At 38.6% G+C, this 23269-nt stretch overlaps 1 protein-coding gene across 8 annotated transcripts in view; it reads left to right on the forward strand.

Annotated features, from left to right (window-relative positions):
• The window catches only part of NCKAP5 (NCK associated protein 5), a 1138328-nt gene that overhangs the window by 765168 nt on the left and 349891 nt on the right, over positions 1 to 23269 (forward strand). The window lies entirely within an intron of this gene.

The raw sequence follows: 23269 nt of genomic DNA on the forward strand, positions 1-23269 counted from the left end.
CCATGGGGTTGTAAAGAGTCAGACATGACTGAGTGACTTTACCTTGAGCATTCTTTGGCATTGCCTTTCTTTGGGATTGGAATGAAAACTGACCTTTTCCAGTCCTGTGGCCACTGCTGAGTTTTCAAAATTTGCTGGCATATTGAGTGTAGCACTTTTACAGCATCATCTTTTATGATTTAAATTAGCTCAACGGTAATTTTATCACCTCCACTAGCTTTGTTCATAGTGATGCTTCCTAAGGCCCACTTGACTTCTCAATCCAAGATGTCTGGCTCTAGGTGAGTGATCACACCATCATGGTTATCCGGGTCATGAAGATCTTTTCTGTATAGTTCTTCTGTATATTCTTGCCACCTCTTCTTAACAGCTTCTGCTTCTGTTAGGTCCATACAATTTCTGTTCTTTATTGTGCCCATCTTTGCATGAAATTTTCCCTTGGTATCTCTAATTTTCTTGAAGAGACCTCTAGTCTTTCTCCTTCTTTGGTTTTCCTCTATTTCTTTGCATTTGTCACTGAGGAAAACTTTCTTATCTCTCCTTGCTATTCTTTGGAACTCTGCATTCAGATGGATATATCTTCTTGTCTCCTTTGCCTTTTGCTTCTCTTTTTTTCTCAGCTATTTGTAAGGCCTCCTCAGACAATGATTTTGCCTTTCTGTGTTTCTGTTTCTTGGGGATGGTTTGATCACCATCTCCTGTACAATGTTATGAACCTCCATCCATAGTTCTTCAGGCACTCTCTCTATCAGATCTAATCCCTTGAATCTATTTCTCACTTCCACTGTATAATCATAAGGGATTTGATAGGTCATACCTGAATGGTCTAGTGGTTTTTCCTTACTTTCTTCAACTTAAGTCAGTATTTTGCAATAAGGAGTTCATGTTCTAAGCCTCAGTCAGCTCCCAGTCTTATTTTTGCTAACTCTATAGAGCTTCTCCATCTTTGACTGCAAAAAATATAATCAGTCTGATTTCGGTATTGACCATCTGGTGATGTCCATATGTAGAGTCATCTCTTGTGTTGCTGGAAGAGGCTGTTTGCTATGACCAGTGCGTTCTGTTGGCAAAATTCTGTTAGCCTTTGACCTGCTTCATTTTGTATTCCAAGGCCAAACTTGCCTGTTACTCTAGATATCTCTTGACTTCCTACTTTTGCATTCCAGTCCCCTGTAATAAAAAGAATATCTTTTTTGGGTGTTAGTTGTATAAGGTCCTGTAGGGCTTCATAGAACCATTCAGCTTCTTCAGCATTACTGGTTGGGACATAGACTTGGATTACTGTGATATTGAATGGTTTGCCTTGGAAATGAACAGAGATCATCCTGTCATTTTTGAGATTGCACCCAAGTACTGCATGTCAGACTCTTTTTTGACTGTGATGGCTACTTCATTTCTTCTAAGGGATTCTTGCCCAGAGTAGTAGATGTAATGGTCATCTGAGTTAAATTCACCCATTCCAGTCCATTTTAGTTCACTGAGTGCTAAAATGCCAATGTTCACTCTTGCCATCTCCTGTTTGACCACTTCCAATTTACCAGTTCTTGTTATTTCTTGACTTTTTGATGATAGACATTCTGACAGTTGTGAGATGGTATCTCACTGTGATTTGCATATCCCTAATAATTAGTAGGAAATAATTTAAACTAAAGAAATTAACCTTTAGTAACTTTCAAATATCAACAAGGCTAGAGGGTTGGAAGTCCTTTACGCATTCTCCACTTATCATACCTTGTAGGCTTGCTCTATGACTTTGTGTAATTCTAACCATGAACTTGTTATTTTTAAGACAAAGTTCTTCTTGAATTAGTATAGCTGAAAATTTGTACTCCTTCTCTCTCTGAGTACCCACAAAGAAGAAAGTGGAAAAACTCCTTGGGAGCCTGTCTTTCAAGGGATTTTGTTAATTATTTCGTACCCCTGAGCAAATGATGACTATACACTTATTGAGCAAGGGAGCAACAGAAACGCTTGTGTATAATTCTAAGTGCTTTAAATCTTTTAAACTTATGTGACCATCATACCTTCTGTAAGATGTAATAAATGTGTTTATCCCTGCTTTAGGAGTAAGGACACTGTGGCCCAGAGATACTAAATCTAGAAGAAGTAGAACTCCAGCTTTCTGGAACCAAAACTCATACTCCTAATCATTTTGCCCCCTTCCTCTTTGTTGTGATCTTCATGCAAATAATGTAGTGTCTCCTGGGGGCAGAACTCCATGAAACACACAACGTAAGAGTTGTGAGTTTCAGTATTATTTGGAGACCATACTGAGGGCTATAGCCCAGGAGACAGCCCCTCTCTTAGCTCTGAAGAACTGCTATGAAGAGGTAGGGGAGATGCCAGTATACTTGTGATTTTGGCTATGGTGTACATGCGATCCAGTACATATCTTTCTAGAAGGTTGTCACTAGTGACAAGTAGCCCTCTGGTCCATTAGGAAAAGAAAGTTATATTACAATTCTAAACTCTAACCTGGCTTTGTTTTTAGGAATTTCCATAATGAATCTGAATACCCAGGGGTTTCCCAAAGAAGGTGAAATGCCAAAAGAATACTTATGTGCCTCGAAGGTGGCCAGGATCAATTCAATGGGAAATGATAACCTTCAGAACTCATAGGAAGGAAGAAAATGAAATAATACAAATAGATTTTGGCATGAGTCATTAGCAGATGGTTCAGATAGGCACAGCAGTATTGCCTTAGCACTTTGCTAATAAAAATTCTGCAGGCATTGTTTTATTATGTTTGTCAGGAAATGATCATATAAATAAAAATAGAAGATTGGTATGGAAAGAATATAAATTTGAACACCTTTCACGCTGCATCTCAATCAGTTAACAACGGAGTAGTTTCCTTGCCCTTTGCCATTATTCAATGCAAATTTAGGAAATGTAGAAGGTGTGTTATAAATTTGTTGTGTCATTCAATTACATATTAAAAGGTGGTTTCATTTGAGTTGCAGTCCATAAATATTGCATTGCCGTATATCTCCTGGTTTTCTGTCAAAATTATATTTTCTAGTTAGGTAAGCAGATGTCTTCTCCATAAGGCTGATCACTTTGGAGATGGCCATTAACTCTGTTCTGTTAGCCAGACACACTTATCTCTTCCTGAACCTTTCAGACACAAACTTTTAAGAAATATACTTAAATCCTCCCTTACACTGAATGTCTTTAATAATGTGTCCAGACATAGAAAACCTCCTCTTGTTTTATTACGATTTATTTTGGAAACAGACCCTATTTTCTTCTCTAGGACTAATACTGCTTAATTAAGGATTCCAAAAGACCAGTTTCCTTGTCTTATTTTGTATTTAGAAAAAGAGCATACCAGCTCTGGGGAAGGCAGCTAAATTATTTCTTAATACAGAAGGCCTGTGAAGATTTGTTTCCATCAGATTTTGGTGAAATGCACATCTGTTCAGCTAAAGAGCTACAATTACCAAAGCAGGTAGAAACAGAACCTTCTTTATTTTCATCAGCCTTTTGTACCCATGGAACTACATTTTCAACTTTCCAAAAGTTATTATAAATCAACAGACTTTTTGTGAGATGGTGACTCTTTTTCTTCTTACATGCCAGGATCTCTTTTGTGGGTGATTCTGAGCATTAGGGTCATGGCCACTGAGCAGTAGCTCTGAATTCATCTGGTTGTATTGGTTGGTATGGGGTGGCTGCTTTATCTTCATTGAAACTTTCCCAAAATCAAAGGCAAATTTCACTAGTTTCCTTTTTTAAAAAAAACTGTTTTCCTTTTTTCTTTCATTTTTTTCTTTCCAAGTTCCTTTCCCTTTCCTATTTCTCTCGTCTACTTGCTTGTTTATTTCTATCCCTAAGCCAAATCAAACACTCACAATGATTTGAGTATCTCAGCCTCTTTAATGTCTTTGCACAAGCTGTTTTTTATTTCTGAGTATCCTTTTCTCAAGTTTTTTAGATGGCTAATTGACTCACCTTTCCAGCTTCACCTCAATAATATCAGGCTTTTAAAAACGACTGCTGGATGCCCCACTTCTCTGCTCTCCGCACATTCAGGCTTACCTCTCTCATCATACGTAATGTGGACTGTTGTTTGTGCTGTCACACTTTTTTGTGCCCCATTAACCAGTAGTAAGTTCCTTCTGAGTAGAGACTAGGTCTTTTATTTTAGTGTTCTTTGCAGTCAGCAATGTTAATATCCAGTAATTGTTAGATGGATGGATGGATGGATGGGTTGTGTTTAGGTGAAAATAAAGTATCTGTTCCTTGGTCTTGGAAATGAAACACATTGCACATGCTTATATTAACATCTTATTGAAGTTTTACAACTTAACTGAGAAATTTCAGCATATACAGAGCTATGAAAAGAGGCAACATATGATAAGTCCAGCCAAAGGGGAAGGAGAGAGAAAGGACTGTGTAGTAATACTGCACATAGACCAAAGCCCCAGCTTTGAGGAGGAGGTGGCATTTAGGTTCTTCCTTGAATTCTATTTCTCTTCATTCTTCTTCCTGGCATTGTCTGGAGGAACCAAGGGATCTGAAAGACTCCAGGAGATAGTTAATTTTATTTTATGTGGCTAAGTGTAGAATAAATCTTCTCATTCTACAACTGCAGAATAAGTCTTCCTTCAGATTCTTCCATTGCTTACTAGCTCAGTGATCTTGGGAAAATTCCTTAACCATTTCAACCAGCAGTTTCTCTATTTATCCAATACTGATTAAAACGTAAGTTTTTATGAGGACAGAAAAGATATAATCTATGTAAGAGAGTATCTGTGTAACATTCTCACCATGATAGCTGGTATAATAGTAAGTATGCAATAAGTATCACCATTACTGTTGTCATCATTAAAGCCCTTTTCCATGAGATATATCTGTCCTTCAGTGCATTTGTTAATTGTGCCTTTTACATATAGCAGACGTTATTGTGAAAAATACCTGCAATGAAAATCTCTTTCCATGTATTTATTAGGTTGAACCATGTATAACTATCATTTTATAGATCAAAAATGGTCAAATATCAACGATTCCACATGATTCAACTTAATGTATATGTTTACCCATTTAGAGTCCTAGATCTTACCTATAAAAAAGAAAATCTTAAAATAAAAAATTATATATGAGAAACTTTGAGATCTCATGATTCACTAAATTTAAGCAATAGTCTCTATAAGACTATGGCTTGGCAGAGATTGGGAAGTTAGTTGGAGTACCTCATTAACTATTAAATAGGTGAACCCTTAGTGCTCAGATCTCAGTCAGATTAGGGTCTAGCTTGGATCGCAGACATGGCAAGTGAACTTAGTACTATGTTTTCTGGTTTTCACAATTTACCAAACCAAAGACTGAAGCCAAGCATAGAGAATTTGCTATTGTTGTTTAGTTGCTAAGTCATGTCCAACTCTTTTACAATCTCATGGATTGTAGCCCCCCAGGCTCCTCTGTCCATGAGATTTCCAGGCAAGAATACTGGAGTGGGTTGCCATTTCCTTCTCCAGGGTATTTTCCCGACTCAGAGATCAAGCCCATGTCTCCTGTATTGGCAGGTGGGTTCTTTACCACTGAGCTATCGGGGAAGCCCGCATAGAGAATACAGTTTAAGTGAAAGCTATGTGGCTCCCATGTTGGGTCACAGGGTCAGCACAGCTATTGAGATGTAGGATGAGCCAGGTCAGGTTCAGAAGGCTGCAGGAATCTAGCCAGATATGGAGAGTCCCAGTGACAGTTGAATTGATTCTTAAAGGATTTGAAGACCTCCATAGGGGGTGGAGGAAAGTCACACTGTAAACGGGAAAATGATGAGAAGTAGGTGTGGAGTCCAGAAAGCAAGTGTTCTATTGTAAGAGTGAATTCCAGCTGGCTGTGATTGACTGGACATATGCTATGGGAGGAGGGAAGGAGCGGGATATAATAAGGCCACAGGAAGAAGGAAATATTGCACATAGCCTGCTATGTGATTCACTCTGTCCTGTGGGCAGGGAATATGGGCTCATGTAATGTTTGTAACCAAATTCTTGAAAGCATGACCATTATTGTTTGGAGGGTGGCCTGATGGTGATTGAGGGTGATGAAGAGACTTACTAGTTATGGGAACTAGTTAGAAATGTTTAGTGTTGTTCAGTGGCAAGAAATAGAGAGCCTCATCAAAGGAGAGACATTGATCAAGGAAAGAGGAGGGCACTGAAAGGGAAGAGTTGGCAGTGCTTGGAAAGTGGTGGGACTTGGATGGCAAAGAGGGGACAGTTCAAAAAGATGCTGCAGACCTTTCATCCTGAGTGACTGGGAAAGGAGTGGTCTCGGGATCAGTCAGGAAAAGGATAGCTGCAGCATAGAGGGATTCCATCCAGGGGAGTACATGCCCGCAACAACAAAAGGAAAGGTTCAAGGAGCATCCTTAAGGGGACCGCTGCTGTCAGGTTCAAGCTGAGCTGTGGTCCACAGTCAGAGTGTTTGTTGCCACTTCCAAAGATGCAGAAACTGTGAGAACAGTAGTCACAGCAGCCCTGCAGTCAGTCCCAAGACTGCTAACAGGCAAGGAAGCGCAAGTGCCAGCCAACTGTGGCAAAACTTGACATTCTGGAAGCCCACATGATCTCCACCACTATTGGAAGAGGAGAAAAACGTAGGCTTCTTTTCAACCTTCAAAATTTTGTTCATGCACCTCATTGAAAGAACCTGAAACCAGGTAATGGTGTGTGAGGTAGTAAAATTCCCAGGCTTTCTGCCCCTGAGCCATCAGGGAAAGTATGGAAGTGGCAGGGAGTCTGCCAAGGGCAATAAAACAGTACCAGACCCAACAGGGAAAAGAAGAAGGCAGACTATCTGGGGAAGATGTTGCTGGTGAGTGTGTATATGCTGAGTATGAAGTTCTGGCATGGCATTAAGTTGAGCACTGAGTAAGTGCCAGATCTGGGCTTAGAGATTTAGCTTTGGAAAAACAGAGCACAAGAGGTAATAAATGAGATTGGAGAAAAAGACAGGTAGAGAAAGAGCTAGCAGAAAGAGAGGACAGAAGACTGAGGCCTTGGCCATGAGGTGTGTTCATCTTTAGGTGATGGGAGAGGAGACCTCAGTAGGAAATAGAGACATGTTTCGGTAGGAAGGAGGAGTATGTGGAGGATGTAGCCGTGGAAGCAAGAGAGAGGAAAGCTTCAAGAAGGAAGGGGTGACCAAGGTAGGCAGACGCTTTAAGTCAAAAGACTTAGGACAGATTAGTGAGTGTGGTGATTTTAGGTCTACTGATGATAAGAAACTAGTCTGAGCATAGACATCAGGGTAGAAGTTGGGTGAAAGGTAGTCTTTGAGATTAATCTGGTGGGGAAAAATGTGAAAATAGAACATATAAACTATTCTTTAATATAGATGGTAAGAGGAGAGAAAAGAGGAATACATTGCAAAGAGGGAGTGGGGCAAAGGAAGATCCATTAGGGTAAAATTGATGTTAACTTGTTTGACATCTGATTTAAAATTAAAAACAAATGAACAAAAAGCTTATGGAGAGAGAGAGACCAGCAACAGGGCAGGTATGAGAGCAAAGGTCCAGAAGAGATGGAAGAGGATAGAACCCAGGGGCCCAGTAGCAGCCATGGCAGAGGGGCTCAGGGAGGACATTAGTTTCCTCATTGGCGTTGTCACTGAGATGTTACAGATGTATTGAATTTCCTCCCAGAGAGTAGGGTGTCAAAGCAAAGACCAGAGGAACGTGTCTTGCCGAGTGAAAATTATCCAGTATATCCAAGCAGAAAAATCTGGAAATGACCACCAGTCAGTGTGGATACAAATGCCCTCTTCTGTATACTTAGTGACTGCTGAGTGGTAATGACAGCTCCTTGTTACAGGCTGTGGTTACTGCCAATACTCACCCATAAGAAGTACGTTGGCGCTAGATTTACTCAGCTTCATCAATCAATTTCTTGGCTGTAGAAAAACTGCAATATCATTTTAGAGTCCCTTATAGCCTGATGAGAGGTAGATAATTAGGTCCTAGGGGATCTGTGTTCTAATAGGTTATTGTGGAGTGACCCTATCCCTCCCCTTTCCAATCTAGAAGAAGTCTCTGTTCTTTATGATTAAATGTGTTCTTCTTCATGTAGAGGAAGGTAAGGATGACTGGAAGAAAGTTGAATGTTCTGCTTATTACTTGGTTTTGGATATTTGTATAGTACGCATGAGTGCGTGCTAAGTCACTGCAGCGGTCACTTCAGTCAGGTCCTACTCTTTGTGACCCTGTGGCACAACCTGTGGTCCAGGCAGCAATACTGAAGTGGGTTGCCATGCCCTCCTCCAGGGGATCTTCCCAGCTCAGGGACTGAAGCCACACCTCTTACATCTCCTGCATTCGCAGGCAGGTTCTTTACCACTAGTGCCGCCTGGGAAGCCCTTTGTATAGTGTGGGTGTGTAGAATTTACCAGTATTGCAGTAATCCCACATGAGTGGACAGACAACAGAGGTCTGCCTAGTTGCTCATGTTCACAGGGAGACGGGGGCAGAAAAGGACTTCTGACCATGGGTTTGGAAGTCCTAAAATAGCATAGCTTTAACATTAAAAGCAGTTAATGTTGTATGTATCTATGCATGCTGCCATGATAATTTCTAGCAATTCAATCAGCATAGTGTATTCTCACTCATCATTTACATTTTAAAAATCCTGACACTTGGCAGATTTTGAGTGTTTATCGGTACTTGGTGTCTCATTTTTTTTCTTTTGCGATAAGCCTGAAAACTGGTTTCTCTGGTGCTTTTACATATCAAAATGTTTTTTCTTTTTTTAAGTTAGTGCAGAGGTTCTCTGCCCTTTCTCCCAACTATCCTTGCTTCTTTCTTTCTGAAGCATTGAAAATTCGAGGATAAATGGGCACTCTTTTCACCAAAAGTCACCCTATTTCCAGCCTCTATTTCACTGGGCAGAAATGTGCAATAAAAGTGCTATAGAACAGCTTGTATTCCACAATAAGAAATAATTGAAAACAATCCACTGTTATTTAATCTTAACCTTCTGGTTGGGAAATTTTGCAGCTATTGGTACTAGTTTTATCATATTAACTATTTCTTAGCAACAGATATTCTGATGTGGTTATTCTTCATTTTCTCATAGACATTCAAAGTCAAGAAGAACAGAATCTAAATAGTGGAGGAAAGCTGAACATCCCAAGTTGTGGGGAATAAATACATATGTGCATGGAATGTAATGAGACCAGTGCTCCATTTAGGAATATGTATCAGTTGGAGAGCAGTAACTAGAGGCTCTGTTTGACACTGTTCAAAACGTAGTTATAAATTTCCATAAAACTGTGAACATAACTTTAAATGTATGTAACTTATTTGGAAGAACCTTAACTAGTTTAGCTAACAATGATGGGAAAATGCCTTACATTGGATTAAAATGTCTATACAATACTATACAATACTAAAATGTCTATACAACCTATACAATACTAAAATGGAATGCTCATACATTCAGTAGGCATACAGACTATGATGTACACACTTAAAGCATGTTTCTCATTACAAAATCTCATGGCAAGCGATTTAAAAATTGTAAACAAAATCATTAGTTTGAACATCTCTTTTCTGTCAAATTAAATCCTACTCATTTCCAGAAATTCAGCACATGTCAACACCTCCAAAGGAACTCTCTTAGCCTCTTAGATTTTTTTCACCTCCATGGCATCTTCTTTTGGAACTTATTATATATAGTGTAATTACTGGCCTGCCTGTTTCCTATACTTAGCTGATTTTCTTTATTTGAGTGGCTGGTTATAGTACAAAGTGCATAGATGGGTTCAGTGGCTGATTAGCAAATAAGGAAATAGATAAATGCATGAGGGGATGAGGAAAGAAAGAATGAGTAAATGAGAGAATGATTATTCATATTATAGAAGGAATTGTCTTTAAGTTTTCCAGCATTGGAATGAAACATAGGTTCATCTAACCATACTTCCCATCTACTTTTCACTATCAACTATGCTCCAGATGAAGCTAATTAGTATATAACTCCACAACTCTAGAGATATTCCGTACACTCAGGGTAAATTGATACTGATTCTGTGATGGGGATAATAGAAGAAGACCTGAGATACATACTGGGGCCCTCTAACTTACAGATAGTTGTTGAAACAAGAATCCTGCACATTAAATTGTTTCTGTACTATTTAACCATGCCAAGTAGTATATAAGGAAGTGTTTGGGGAAGACATGAGATTATAACAGAGATCCCTAAAAGTTAATGTGCAAGAATTTCCTTATAATAAATACAGATTCATTCTCAGAGATTCTGAATCACTAAATCTCTGGTGGACCTGTGAATCTGAATTTTAATAAGATTCGCCCCCACCCCACCTTGGTGATTTCCTGCAGTTGTTCTTGAGAAAACACTTGTCACTGGGTGAAGGAGAGACTCCAGTGGACCAGAGCTATCAGGGAAACAGGAGATGGGATTTAGTCTGGAACTTGATGGATGCATGATATTTGGATAGGCAAGGAGGGAAAGGAAGGAAGCTCCTTTTTCTTATGGTAATTGGCAGGAACATCTCTCTCCAAATACCAGATGATTATGATGATTGACAAAATACACTTTCATGGCATTGCAGAGTATTCCTCTGATGTTTCCTTTTTTGTTTTTAATCTACCACAGAAGCAGGTTTTGAATTGACTTCTTTTTCCCCAGTTTTCACTTTTACCTGTTAAATCTTGACACATTTCTACACTTCAGAATTTCTAAGGATCAAGCATGCCAGTTATTGCCATATCTTGAGTTGTGATGACATTTTAAACAAGGACTATTGGGTAAAAAAATAAGTGGAACATTAAATGTCTCCTTCTGCTAACACCACTGAGAAACCACCTCTTCCATTTTCCTCTCTGATGTGACTTGGATGATCACAAAAGTTCTATGGAAGTACAGGCTGCTTTTCCATGTTTATAGATAGTTGCTATAACATAGACTACATCAGAAACATATGTATATTAACTGTCATGCTGAAAGCTTACACTGTGTTCTTCAAAGCAAAACAGACTTTGAAGGTGTTGAGTTGAAAATTTCCCATTAGAAGGAACACATTTGTAGACAATTCAGGAAGCTCAAAAGGACTAACTGTGCAGGGTGGTCATCAATTTAGCATGGGTGAAAGAAGGGTGACAGTGGATATCTAGTTGGGAAAGGAGAAAAGTCTCAGTAGTGACAGCTCAGTCACCAGACGGAGAGGAGTAATACCCAAAGGGAAGAGACCAACACGACTAACACCCATTTGCCTGTCTTGAGTTTTGGCAGTCAGCCACCTGGAGATGACTGTGAACAGTGAGACAGGCCGAGCAGACACTCACTGAGAAGTAGTTCCGTGTAAGTGTTCAATTCTGACAATGCAGATATGGAAGACTTTTTATTAGCACCAGTATCTGGTTCTCTTCTCCTTACTGGGTGCTCAGAAGACAAAATTTACCAGCTACCATAGCATTTAGTCAGGCCCTGTGATTAGTTCTGGCCAAAGGCTTTTAAATTGAAGTGATTTCTGAAATGAGATAGTAAAAATTCCTACAGTGTTCACCAGGGTCCCTTTTCCCAGTAGCACTGTAGGCCTCGTGTTGAGAGGCTAAAACAGCTTGAATACTTGAGTTATTCCATTTACAGGAAGATCATAATATTTTATCATCCAACCAGAAAATGTTGGAGTGAAAAGGATGCTGTCAATAATTGTGCCAGGATGATAGACATAAACTGGACTGTCCTGGGAAGCCAGGACATAGAAACTCCCTACTCCTGCAGGACAGTTGACTGCCAAGGTACCCAGACCGTGTGTCAACATACAAATCAGTCATTTTTAAGCCACTGGGATATTGGGGTTCTTTGTGATACCAGTGTAACCTGTCATTTCCGGACTTAGGAGATAGGTTATTCCTCAGACCAGTTGTTGCTGAAAAAAGGAAAAGACAGTAGGTGCCTCCATCAAGTGTTGACTTGATTGGTTTATACTCCCAAAGAGACTATTTTCTATCTTTCTCACACCATCTCCAGAAGATCTACAATTCACAGAGCCTTTACTTCTGAAAGTTAGTTAAAGACATAAGAGAAACAAATACCAACTTATATAACATTTCACATTTTGTCTTGTTGCATCCTTGCAACATCCTTCTGGGGTAAGTAGGACTGACGTGATATATCCATTTCAAGGAGAAGGAAACTAAGGTTCTAGAAATGTAAGTGATTTGTCCAGAGTTGCGCAGCTGGTAGAAATGTTTCCACAGACCCACTTATGTCATTTTAGGAAGTATAGGACTCTGCTACATTTACTTACTGTGCTGTGGCCACAGGAGTTGAGGCTGGAAGAGGATCTGGTAGCATCAATTTTCTGGCTGTGCTATGGTTTGCAGTACTGTCTTCTTGATTAAGAGAAGCCACCCTAAGATATTATGAATCAAATGTCAAAAGAAGCATATGAATTAAAGAGCAGGCTCATTGAAGAATGCCCTGTGGCATCCAGGAGACTCCAGAAGCCAGTTTTATGGATTCTTAAAACATCTCTTTGCTACTATTGCACTTTCTTGCCCCCAAACTTAGCACTATAACTGGATCCCAAATATGGTCAATTAGATTTTCCTGTCCTTCTCTAATATTCCCAACAACAACAACAAATACTGACTTACAGTGGTGCCTTGGACATTATTCAGATCCAGTGTAGAGTTGGTTTGACTCTTTAACATTAACTCTTGTTCTTCCAGGCCCCCTGAAAAGGAGTCTCTAAGAAGTGGAAAGTGAGAGTCAAATTCATGATTAATTTCCCAATGAGAAGCAAGTCTAATCATCTCATTCAATTCTTCATTTTTTTCTGGGTCAAATCCCAAATAGGTTTTGAAGCATGATAAAACAGAGTGTGTGGTGAATTCTTGGTTGTCTTAACCATCTTGTGAGGAGCCAGTCACAACTGTGGAAAAAATTATAAACATATGGAGGGCCTCATTTTGAGTACCTGACATCCTTACTTTACTAGATTTCGGCTTTCAAAAGCATGGTGCAAATCAAGAAAGAAATCTTGATGACTGAGTCCACATTTCATTGTTTTCTTGACCAAGGTAAAGTCTCATTTTAAGAAATGGGGAAAATGATGCTCCAACTAGTTAATATTCTAAAAGACAATAGCCTCTACTTACAATTTAATATGTATCCTCATGATACATTATTTTATTCCTATTATCAGCAGCCAATAAGAATAAACAGTGAGGATCGATTACAAATAGAAATGTCTGTTATCTTCAAAGTTTCCCTAACCTTTGGCTACTGAGCTATAAAGATCTGTACCCTAAATAATACGTGTTGCCGTGCTGTGTGAAGTCACTTCAGTCGTGTCCGACTCTTTGCAACCCTATGGACTGTGGCTTGCCAGGCTCCTCTGTCCATGGTGTTCACCAGTCTAGAATACTGGACTGGATTCCCTTGCCCTCCTTCAGGAGATCTTCCCAACCCAGGGACCAAACTCGTGTCTCTTAAATCTCCTTCATTGGCCAGGTAGGTTGGGTACCACTAGTGCTAAATAATCCATTTATATTAAAAGTAGTCTTGTTAATTCAAAGTTCTTTTTGGGCAGTGTCAAACTCAAAGAATATTCATTCTTCAGACTACTCAAGAAAACAAAACTTAGAAAAACCAAGTAAATCTAAGTGTATTTGTGGAAATTCACTATTTTGAGGAATTCTATTAGAACACATCATAAGGGTAGATTTAGAAGTTAAAGAGACAAAACTAACTTACAAACAGAAAGAGACTCAGACTTAGAGAATGGATTTATGGTTACCAGGGAGGCAAGGATGGGGGAAGGGGTAGTTAAGGAGTTTGGAATGAACATGTACACATAGCTATACTTAAAATGGATAACCAACAAGGTCCTATTGTATAGTACAGGAAACTCCACTCACTGTTATGTGGCAGCCTGGATGGGAGGAGAGTTTCAGGGAGTATAGATTCATGTGTATGTGTCCCTGAGTCCCTTTGCTGTCCACTTGAAACTTTCATAGCATTGTTAATCAGCTATACCTCAATACAAAATAAAAAGTTTTTTTTTTTAAAAAAAAAGGAGACAAGCTTTTGAGATTGGACATGGGTGACTGTATTAACTGTTAATTATTTTGTATTAATGAAGCTAATCATATTAATAATCACTGAATTAATTAAAAACCAGGCTCCACAGAGAGAAGTAGCCCATTTTGTAGACCTCTTGTGGATTCTTGGGAAACATCACCAACCCTGCCTTCAGGACAGTGAGAACTAGTGAGATACACTTCTTTCTGGCATTCACCAGTACACACAGGATTCTCTATCTCTGGATTACTGCAAACTCTACAAACACATGAATGCATAAATGCAGTTTTGTGTTCTGCCTCTGTTGTGCAAAGACACTTGAGATTTGCTTGTTAACATTCAGGAGATTCCCTTCAACTCGATGTGAAAAATGAGGGTTTTTCCCCTGAATGCATATCCTTGCTTCCTTGCCTTCTTAAAATCTGCCTCTCTCCACACAGTGAGCTCCCCATGCAAGATCAGGATAAGCCTGCCCATGAGGAAATTTATGTTGCTTTCAGCTCACATACAGATGGCCCTGGAGTGAATATGATGCAGTAATTCAAATTAGACTAGCACCTTTCGATCTGTTTATAGATGGTGCTATGTCCCCATGAGTGAATTAAGAGCCCTGTGGTTTCTGGGCAACAGAATTATTCTGGCAAAATTTGTGCTGAATTAAAAATATATATCATCTAGGAAAGAAAGAAGAAATCCTATCTCTCCCACATTTAACCAGAGTAAATTTCAGTTTCCGTGCTGTCTTTAGTTATTGTCGACATAGATTTAGTCTTCCTAACTATTAAAACCAGGATAAGGAAAGATTGGGTTAAGAACATCAGAGTCACAGCTGACCTGGGAATTCTCCCTGCTTACGTGCTTAGATGTGCTAGCTTCTAAGTGAGGAAGCTTATTTGGTAAGGAAACAAGTTGGTATACTTGAGCAGAACCCAGTTCTAAACCAGCAAAGTTTCCACATGAACAGTTTCATCTTGAAACTGAAAATTAGTCAGCTCTTCCTCCCCTCCTGACCTTGAGGAAAGCTTTTCACTGCAATTAAAATGGAGAGGTAGGGTGGGTTGTTGAGGAAAGCAATGGGAGTAGAATGGGAAAAAGAAATTTAAAAGCAAATGATTTGCAAACAATTTGGGAGACCATACAAAATATGTTCTTTATTAATATAATTCTCTGATCCTTTCTCCTTTAGCAGTGGGACACTGGGCTTTCTTAGCAGAGATTAGTTGGCCAGGTGAAAAAGGGTGTCCAGGCTAGGGACTGAATCGCAAACCCTGGCCTCATTAGGATAATATTCTAACTATCTAAGCTAATTAGTTGCAGATGAAGCATATGAACTGCAGACTGCATATTAAATTTGACCGAAAGAGCGGGGAGTTATTTCTGGGAGATGTTTGGTTTGTTTTACCAATGACCAGGAGCCCTGCATCTTAGCCCCATGAGTCACAGCCCATTTAGTCTTGTTGGTACCTCTCACTTGTTATGACTTCTCTCTGACCAGTTAGATCTACATATAGGTCTGTAGGGCAATGACAATCTAAGGAGCCAGGGAACGAATGAGTAAAAGAACTATTAGATTCATTTGTTCATGCACTTAAAAAGGAACTTATTGAACACTGACTCAGTAACACTAGCTATGGTTAGTTGTCAGAGATAAATAAGACAGTCACTGAACTTAAGGAACTCAGAGCTTATTAATAAGATGCTATGAGGTTATGATGGAGAGGAGCTCAGAGTGTGAAGAAAGCACGAAGGTAAGGCTTCTCCTTATGGAAAGAAGACTATCCACTTGGTGGTCCACTAGGCTCAGGTACAGAGGAGATCCTGGGCTTTACCTTTCCAGGCTTTCTTCAGATTCTGTGTGGTTTCAAGGCTGCCTGGAGACCCATGGGGCCTACTGCAGCAGGTCCAGGGCACTCCTACAGCAGTGTCTGGAGACAAACCGCTAGGTCAGCACACTCACTAAAAGTGGCCAAGATTCAGAATAGTGTAGCAAGCAGAAGCTAAGTGAAGGTCAGAGTGCCATAGAGACCTCCAGGCTCTAATCAAATAGAACAGACAGACTGGGAATAGCCTCAGGACTTACACATGGAAGCAGAAGGGCCAGCAACAAATCTGAAGACAAGTGACTTCTCTCCAAGTGTAAGGTGACACCACACCCAAATCTCCTTTCTCTGTAGAGACTGAGATCCACACAGCCAGACCTGCATATACCTATTGTAGAAGAAAAGCAGTTGCCTCTCTTCTATATTTCTATCCAAGAGATAAATGGTCTACATTTAAAAACAATTAAAACTTTGTCAATAATTTATTATGAAAAAAATTTAAATACAGAAAAAGTTGAATGCATTTTATAGCAAACACTGTAAACCCACCAACTAGATTCTGCCATTCACTTTTACTGAACTTGCTCTACTATATATCTAGCCATGTATCCATCTCTCTCTCTATCCATCATCTAATCATTAAAGCATTTCATAGTAAATTTCAGGCATTGATATATTTTGGCGCAAATTATGTAGATATGGGCATGTATATTGCTAATTAGAGTTCCATATTTGTTTACTCCGTGTTTTTTGTTTGGGGTAAAATTTATGTATAATGATATACACAAATCTTAAATGTAGCATTGGATGAATTCCAACAAATGCTAATGTTTGTGCAATCCATTGAAACCCCTAGAGAGAAATAGAACATTAGCATCATCCCAGGAAGTTCCTTGTGTTCCTTACCAGTCAGTCCTTGCCCCTCCCCTGCCCTTTCTTGACAATCACTGTTGTTAAATTTTACATCATAAATTAATTTTCCCTGTTAAAGTTACATATAAATGAAATCATATAGTATTTAGTCTTGTGTGTGCCTTCTTTCTCTCAGCCTAATGTTTTTGAGAGCCTTCAATACTGCATGTTATCAGCTTATTCCCTTTGATTGCTGAATAGTCTTCCAATGTAGGAAGTATATACAGGCATACTTTGTTTTATTGTGTTTCACTCTTTTGTGTAATACTTCCCAAATACTACATTTTGAAGGCTTGTGTCAACCCTGCATGATCAGATGATAGCTTTTTTCCTTGTTAATAATAAAGTATTTTTAGTTAAGGTATATACCTGGTTTTGTAGATACAATGCTGTTGTACATTTAATAGGCTACAATGTAGAATAAACATAACTTTTATATGCAGTAAGAAACCATTTGTGAGAGTTTTTATTGCAATATTTACTTTATTGCAGTGGTCTATAACTGAACCCAGAAACTATCTAATCAAGGTATATCTGTCATACAGTTGTTTATATATTCTCTTGTTGATGGACACTTGCTTCTCAATGGATTTTAAAATTTAAACCACAATGAGGTACCATTTCATGCCAGTCAGGATGGCTGTGATCCAAAAGTTTACAAGCAATAAATGCTGGAGAGGGTGTGGAGAAAAGGGAACCCTCTTACACTGTTGGTGGGAATGCAAACTAGTACAGCCACTATGGAGAACAGTGTGGAGATACCTTAAAAAACTGGAAATAGAACTGCCTTATGACCCAGCAATCCCACTGCTGGGCATACACACCGAGGAAACCAGAATTGAAAGAGACAGATGTACCCCAATGTTCATCACAGCACAGTTTATAATAGCCAGGACATAGATGTCCATCAGCAGATGAATGGATAAGAAAGCTATGGTACATATACACAATGGAGTATTACTCAGCCATTAAAAAGAATACATTTGACAGTTCTAATGAGGTGGATGAAACTGAAGCCTATTATACAGAGTGAAGTAAGCCAGAAAGAAAAACACCAATACAGCATACTAACACATATATATGGAATTTAGAAAGATGGTAACGATAACTCTGAATGCAAGATAGCAAAAGAGACACAGATGTATAGAACAGTCTTTTGGACTCTGTGGGAGAGGGAGAGGGTGGGATGATATAGGAGAATGGCATTGAAACATGTATAGTATCATATATGAAGAGAATCACCAGTCCAGGTTCAATGCATAATACTGGATGCTTGGGGCTGGTGCACTGGGATGACCCAGAGGGATGGTACAGGGAGGGAGGTGGGAGGGGGAATTCAGGATTGGGAACACATGTATACCTGTGGCAGATTCATGTTGATGTATGGCAAAACCAATACAATATTGTAAAGTAATTAACCTCCAATTAAAATAAATAAATTTATATTAAAAAATAAAAATCCATCATGTTAGACTAGGTCTAGGGTTTGAAGTAAGATTTGAGACAAAAATTAATGCTAGTCAGCATGTGGGGGCTCAAGAAAAAGATGTTTGGTTAAATACAAAATAAATGAATTGTATTTTGTCTGAATACCCTAGTGGTAGCATGCTTAAACTTTTTAACCCTGCTAGTAGGCATCCAATGAAAGACTTTCTTGCAAGCATTTCTCTTTTCTCTAGCAGATGTGAGAAGGATGCTTGTCCGCTTATGGCCTTTGACCTGGCTGGATGGTCGCTGTTCTCCAAATGGGGTCATGTGGCATGTTTTTATAAGGGGGAGGCTCCAGGAGAAGGAGAGGTGCTGCACTGCCCCAGGTCCTTCAGCCTTCTTTCTGTTTGAACCACAGTCCCTTTCTTCTTGTCTTAAAATGAAGTTCAGTCATGGAGGTATCCTTGCTTAAACTGATACACTTTCTCAAAATGAGAGGATTGGGAGTCAGTAAAACACAGGGAGAAGCAATTTGCAAGTCACAGCAGCAGCTCTGGACAAACTGCACCGTGTAGGTGAAGAGAATATGGCGTGCATTTTAGCAGAAGCGGGTGGGTTATGATCTGGAAGCTTCTCGCATAGGAAATATGAGGGACTATTGAAACATTGCATTAGTGATTTAATTTTATGTGACTCGTCAGCAAATATACAAGTTAAAGTATATTTCTTAAAACAAAAAGCATGATCAGCTTTTGGTTTAAAGAGCCTTATGAGTTACTAATTTGATTTGGGGAGAGTGACTTCTTGTTTTTGTGTTCATTTTGTTCCATTTCTGTCAAAAATGACATACTAAACTGAATATTTGATCACAAGAGTCACAAAAGAACCCTTCAGTCTAATGGTCTGATCAGTTCCCAGAATGTCAGCAAGCAAAAGAGAGGGCAGGATTTGGGGAGAAAGAAAGGAGTGTGGACGAGTTCACTTTCCTTTACATGCTGTTAGAATAAATTGCTCCCAGAGTGCCCTGGGATCCTGTTTCCTAATAATCCTTTCATTACTGAATGAATGAAGTTCTTTAGGGCTCAAATCATATTCTCTGATTGTGACATTAGTAGGTTGTTTCCTGCCTTGAGGAGATTCAGGAAGCCATTATCTTTGAACATTTACTTCCAGAAGAATCTTCGTTTGTTGTGCAGGGAGACTGTCTCTATAAGACAAGGAAGCAGATCCAATGACAATTCCCCAGTCATGTGCTCTTTAAAAGGGGGGTCTGTGACAAAGGTCGATCCCTGGGCACGGGGAGATTTTGTTTCAAATTCTCACTGATCCAGCTCTTAGATGGTTTTGAATTGTTATTCTCATGAATTCTTTTTTAATGTCCTTTTTTTCTGACTTGAAGTTTATGCCCCTTTTAAGCAAAACCTTTGTTTTCTTCCCCTAGAGAAAATACTATAGTGGTGGTGGTAATTAAGTGATATATACTGTAAAACATGGAATCTGTTTTTAATTAAATGCAGTTCTTATATTTTTATCTATGTTATCTAAAATATATTGTTTGCATATGAATTTAGTTTATTTGTCTGATGTGTATAGGACCTAACTTTTAAAAAATAGTTCACTTAATATGTATTAAAATTTATTACATCTCACCAAGTATAATTTTAGCCTAGACAGTTTTTAGTTATGATAGTTACTTGACCCATACTTAGAGGATGAAAGGATTTAATCTCAGGTTAGACAAAAGTGGGGAAAAAAACAGAACTAGAAGATATTAATTAAGGTTAGTGTTTAATGATATGTTCAACAAATCAGCAACTTACAAGCAAGAAAACTCTGCCCATGCCTGACCTGGAAAAAGGAATTGAATTATTTTTAGTTCACATTTGGGAAGTGGCTAGTGTAATTGTTCTGTGTGCAGACTAGACTCATACACCAGCTATCAAAATAATAAAATAAAGTGTCACTGGACATTATACTACAATGGATGGTGCTTCACGTCTTTGATTTTTAAAATAAGGGAGTTTACTAAATGATAATCTTTTTTAAAAATGTCATTAGGGAATAAATAATGGTATATTCTTATCAGGTTCAAAATATTTCTCTGTCACCAGATTCATAAAGGTTGTGAAAAGATGAGACAACTTTATTTTTTTAATCAAGAATTAAGCTGAGTCCCTACAACTCTATTCCACGCTGTAGCTTGGATATATAACTGGTTTTAATTAATCATGAATTTGTGCCAGAAAAGTGTTCATAGTGTTACTGTGGGTCTAGGCTGCTTGAGATTCTGTTTTAACAATTTTCTGTCCACGCCCTCTTTTTTCTTTCTTATTTTTTAAACTGTGAAGTCAAGAAGAAAGGGGAGAAGGTGAATAAATGTTTTTCTTTTTGATCCAGCAACTCATGCATAGAACTTTTAATTATACAGAAGAGATAATTCAGCAAGATATGCACTGAAACAGAATTGTATTCTAATTTATTTATGACAAAGACAAGATTTTATTTTAACTGAGTTTTAACTATTGGGCCATAATTAAGCCAAATTTTTATATAAATGATTAAAGTAAGGATTGACGTGAGAGAGACTTTCAGTCTCTTTGCTAAGGTAGGAAAAGAGTAGATTAATATTTAGGAGATGAGAGCCTAGTCTCTGCTGAGTGATCTTGGACAAGTTATTAACATTATCATTACCCTTCTCTTTTTTCCTACTTAAAATGTTTATATTTATTTATTTTGCTATGCTTTGTCTTAGTTGCAGCATGTAGGATCTTCAGTCTTCCTAGCAGCATGCAGATTCTTCCAGTTGTGGCATGTGGGATCTAGTTCCCTGACCAGGGATTAAACCCAGGCTCCCTGCTTTGGGAACTCAGTCTTAGTTGCTGAACCACCAGTGAATCCCTACTTTTCTTGTTTCTGATAGGTTTAGCAAATATCATAGAAAATCTACTACCATTAAAGAGGTTGTTTCTGTTTCTATAAAATGAAATTCGAAAGTGTTAAAATCACTTAATATTTCAGAATTTGTAACTTCTTCACAAACTTACTTTGTCTTTTCTACCAGGTCTTTCTAACCTCTCCACAGGTCAGAAATAATATTTGTGCTTTCTTGGGTTTAGCAGCTAATAGGTGTTCACAAATAACTCCTAATTAGGAGTTAAGACTCTACTTCATTTAAAATCATTTCCTCGAATGTAAATAAAGCCTAGTGGAAAAAGGATGCTGTTTTTACAGTCATGAAAATAGTTTAATCCTAACTCCCTATCCAACTAACCGTGATCGTGTGAGTAAGCCACTTAACCTTTCTGGGCCTCAGCTTTTTCATCTACCACAGAGGAATAATGATATTTTAAAAAGTGCATTGCTGCTGCCATATGCTCATTCATGTCTGACTCCTTGTGACCCCATGTACTGTAGCCTGTAAGGCTTCGCTGTCCATGAGATTCTCCAGGCAAGAATACTGGAGTGGGTTGCTGTATCTTCCTTCAGGGGATCTTTCCAGCCCCAATTTGATCCAGGGCTCAAACTTGCATCTCCTGCATTGCAGGCAGACTCTACCTACTGAGCCAAAAGTGCATTATAATGATTAATAGATGAGAGAGTTCTTTGACAAGCTTAAAGTACTACTAATCACCATTAATAAAATGAGATATGTGAAACTATTGGGAATGTATTTTGTTTTCCTAGATGGAGTCATGAAGAGGTGGCTTGTGTAAATGTGCAAAAAAAATCATTCTCTGCATACTCATAATCAGTGTCCACTATTTTCTCCAAATCCTGAAAGGATAATGGTTCCACTCCCTGAGAAGGCAGAATTTCCCCAATTGTAACCCAGGTTTGGATTATCCCAGTTCATCTGCAGTGTCTTTTCTCTGCTGCTAAGTAATGCTAAGTAATGCTAAGTAATGATGACCATATGAGAAGCTGGCTTTCTCAACCACACTACCTTGGTTACTGTAAGGGTCTTGCCACTTCCAGGAATTCATAGGCCCCTACAGCCCCTAATTTGTCTTGCTAGATGCCCGAGAGAGAGAGAGAGGGCTTAGTCTGCTTCTCCCTACAACTCTTCTGAACTAGGATCATATTGAGTCAGTAGAATACATGCTTCAGGATGGGACTTGACTCAGGCTCTGGGCACAAGAGCACTGTGTTCACTGTGTTTCATTCAGGCGGCCCGCTCTCAGAATTCTAGTCCATGAATCCTCACAGATAAAATCCCAAGGACAAAGCCATTTGAATACAGTTTGAATACGCATTTTCATTGCTTGTTACAGAGTAAGCATTTAATATTAAAAAAAATGAATCAATCAGAGATTCACATAATATTGTCTTCTGAGTGTTTACTTTATCCAGAATTGAAGGATAAATTAAGAATATATGATGTGGTTCTATACAAAATATTGTAATTTACTTCAAAGGACAAAGCATGCATACATGAAATCTTTGAGGATTAAAATGGAGAATTTTAAAATGAAAGAATAACTATAGGGTTGTAAGAATTCATACAGGTAGGGTACTAATAAGAAGTCTCTTAGGAAGTGAAACTTGAGGTGGATTTTGAAAGATGGATGGCCCATGAGAAGATGAAAGGCTGTTGGCATTCCAGAAAGTAGTTGTCTGGAAATGGAAATGAGTGTGTGTGTTTTGCTCTTCTCTTTTAGGCTTGAGGGAGGAGGTACTGGAAAGGGGTACTGTGATGTGCGTACTTAATAAGATTATGGCATACAATATATGGTATAATGTGACCTATAGAAATATTCATAAATGTGCATTAAGATGTATTTGTAAATGTATTAATTGAAATAGCAAAAATTTTGAAGCAATTTAAATTCCATCAGCAGAGGAATGTTTAAAAAATGTATGGTACATTCATATTACGGAATATTAGGAAGTAGTTGAAAAGAATAAAGTAGATCTTTGTGTGCTGACATAGAAAGATCACCATGGAAAGATGTAACAGTATATTAATGGTGAAAATGCATTCATGTAGGATTTGTCGACTCTGAAAATCGATTTTTAAAAAATCAAGAGAGTATTTCAGAAAAATTACTGGAGTGACAT

The sequence above is a fragment of the Ovis canadensis genome, chromosome 2 (genome assembly GCF_042477335.2).
Source record: "Ovis canadensis isolate MfBH-ARS-UI-01 breed Bighorn chromosome 2, ARS-UI_OviCan_v2, whole genome shotgun sequence".
NCBI classification, from domain to species: Eukaryota; Metazoa; Chordata; class Mammalia; order Artiodactyla; family Bovidae; genus Ovis; species Ovis canadensis.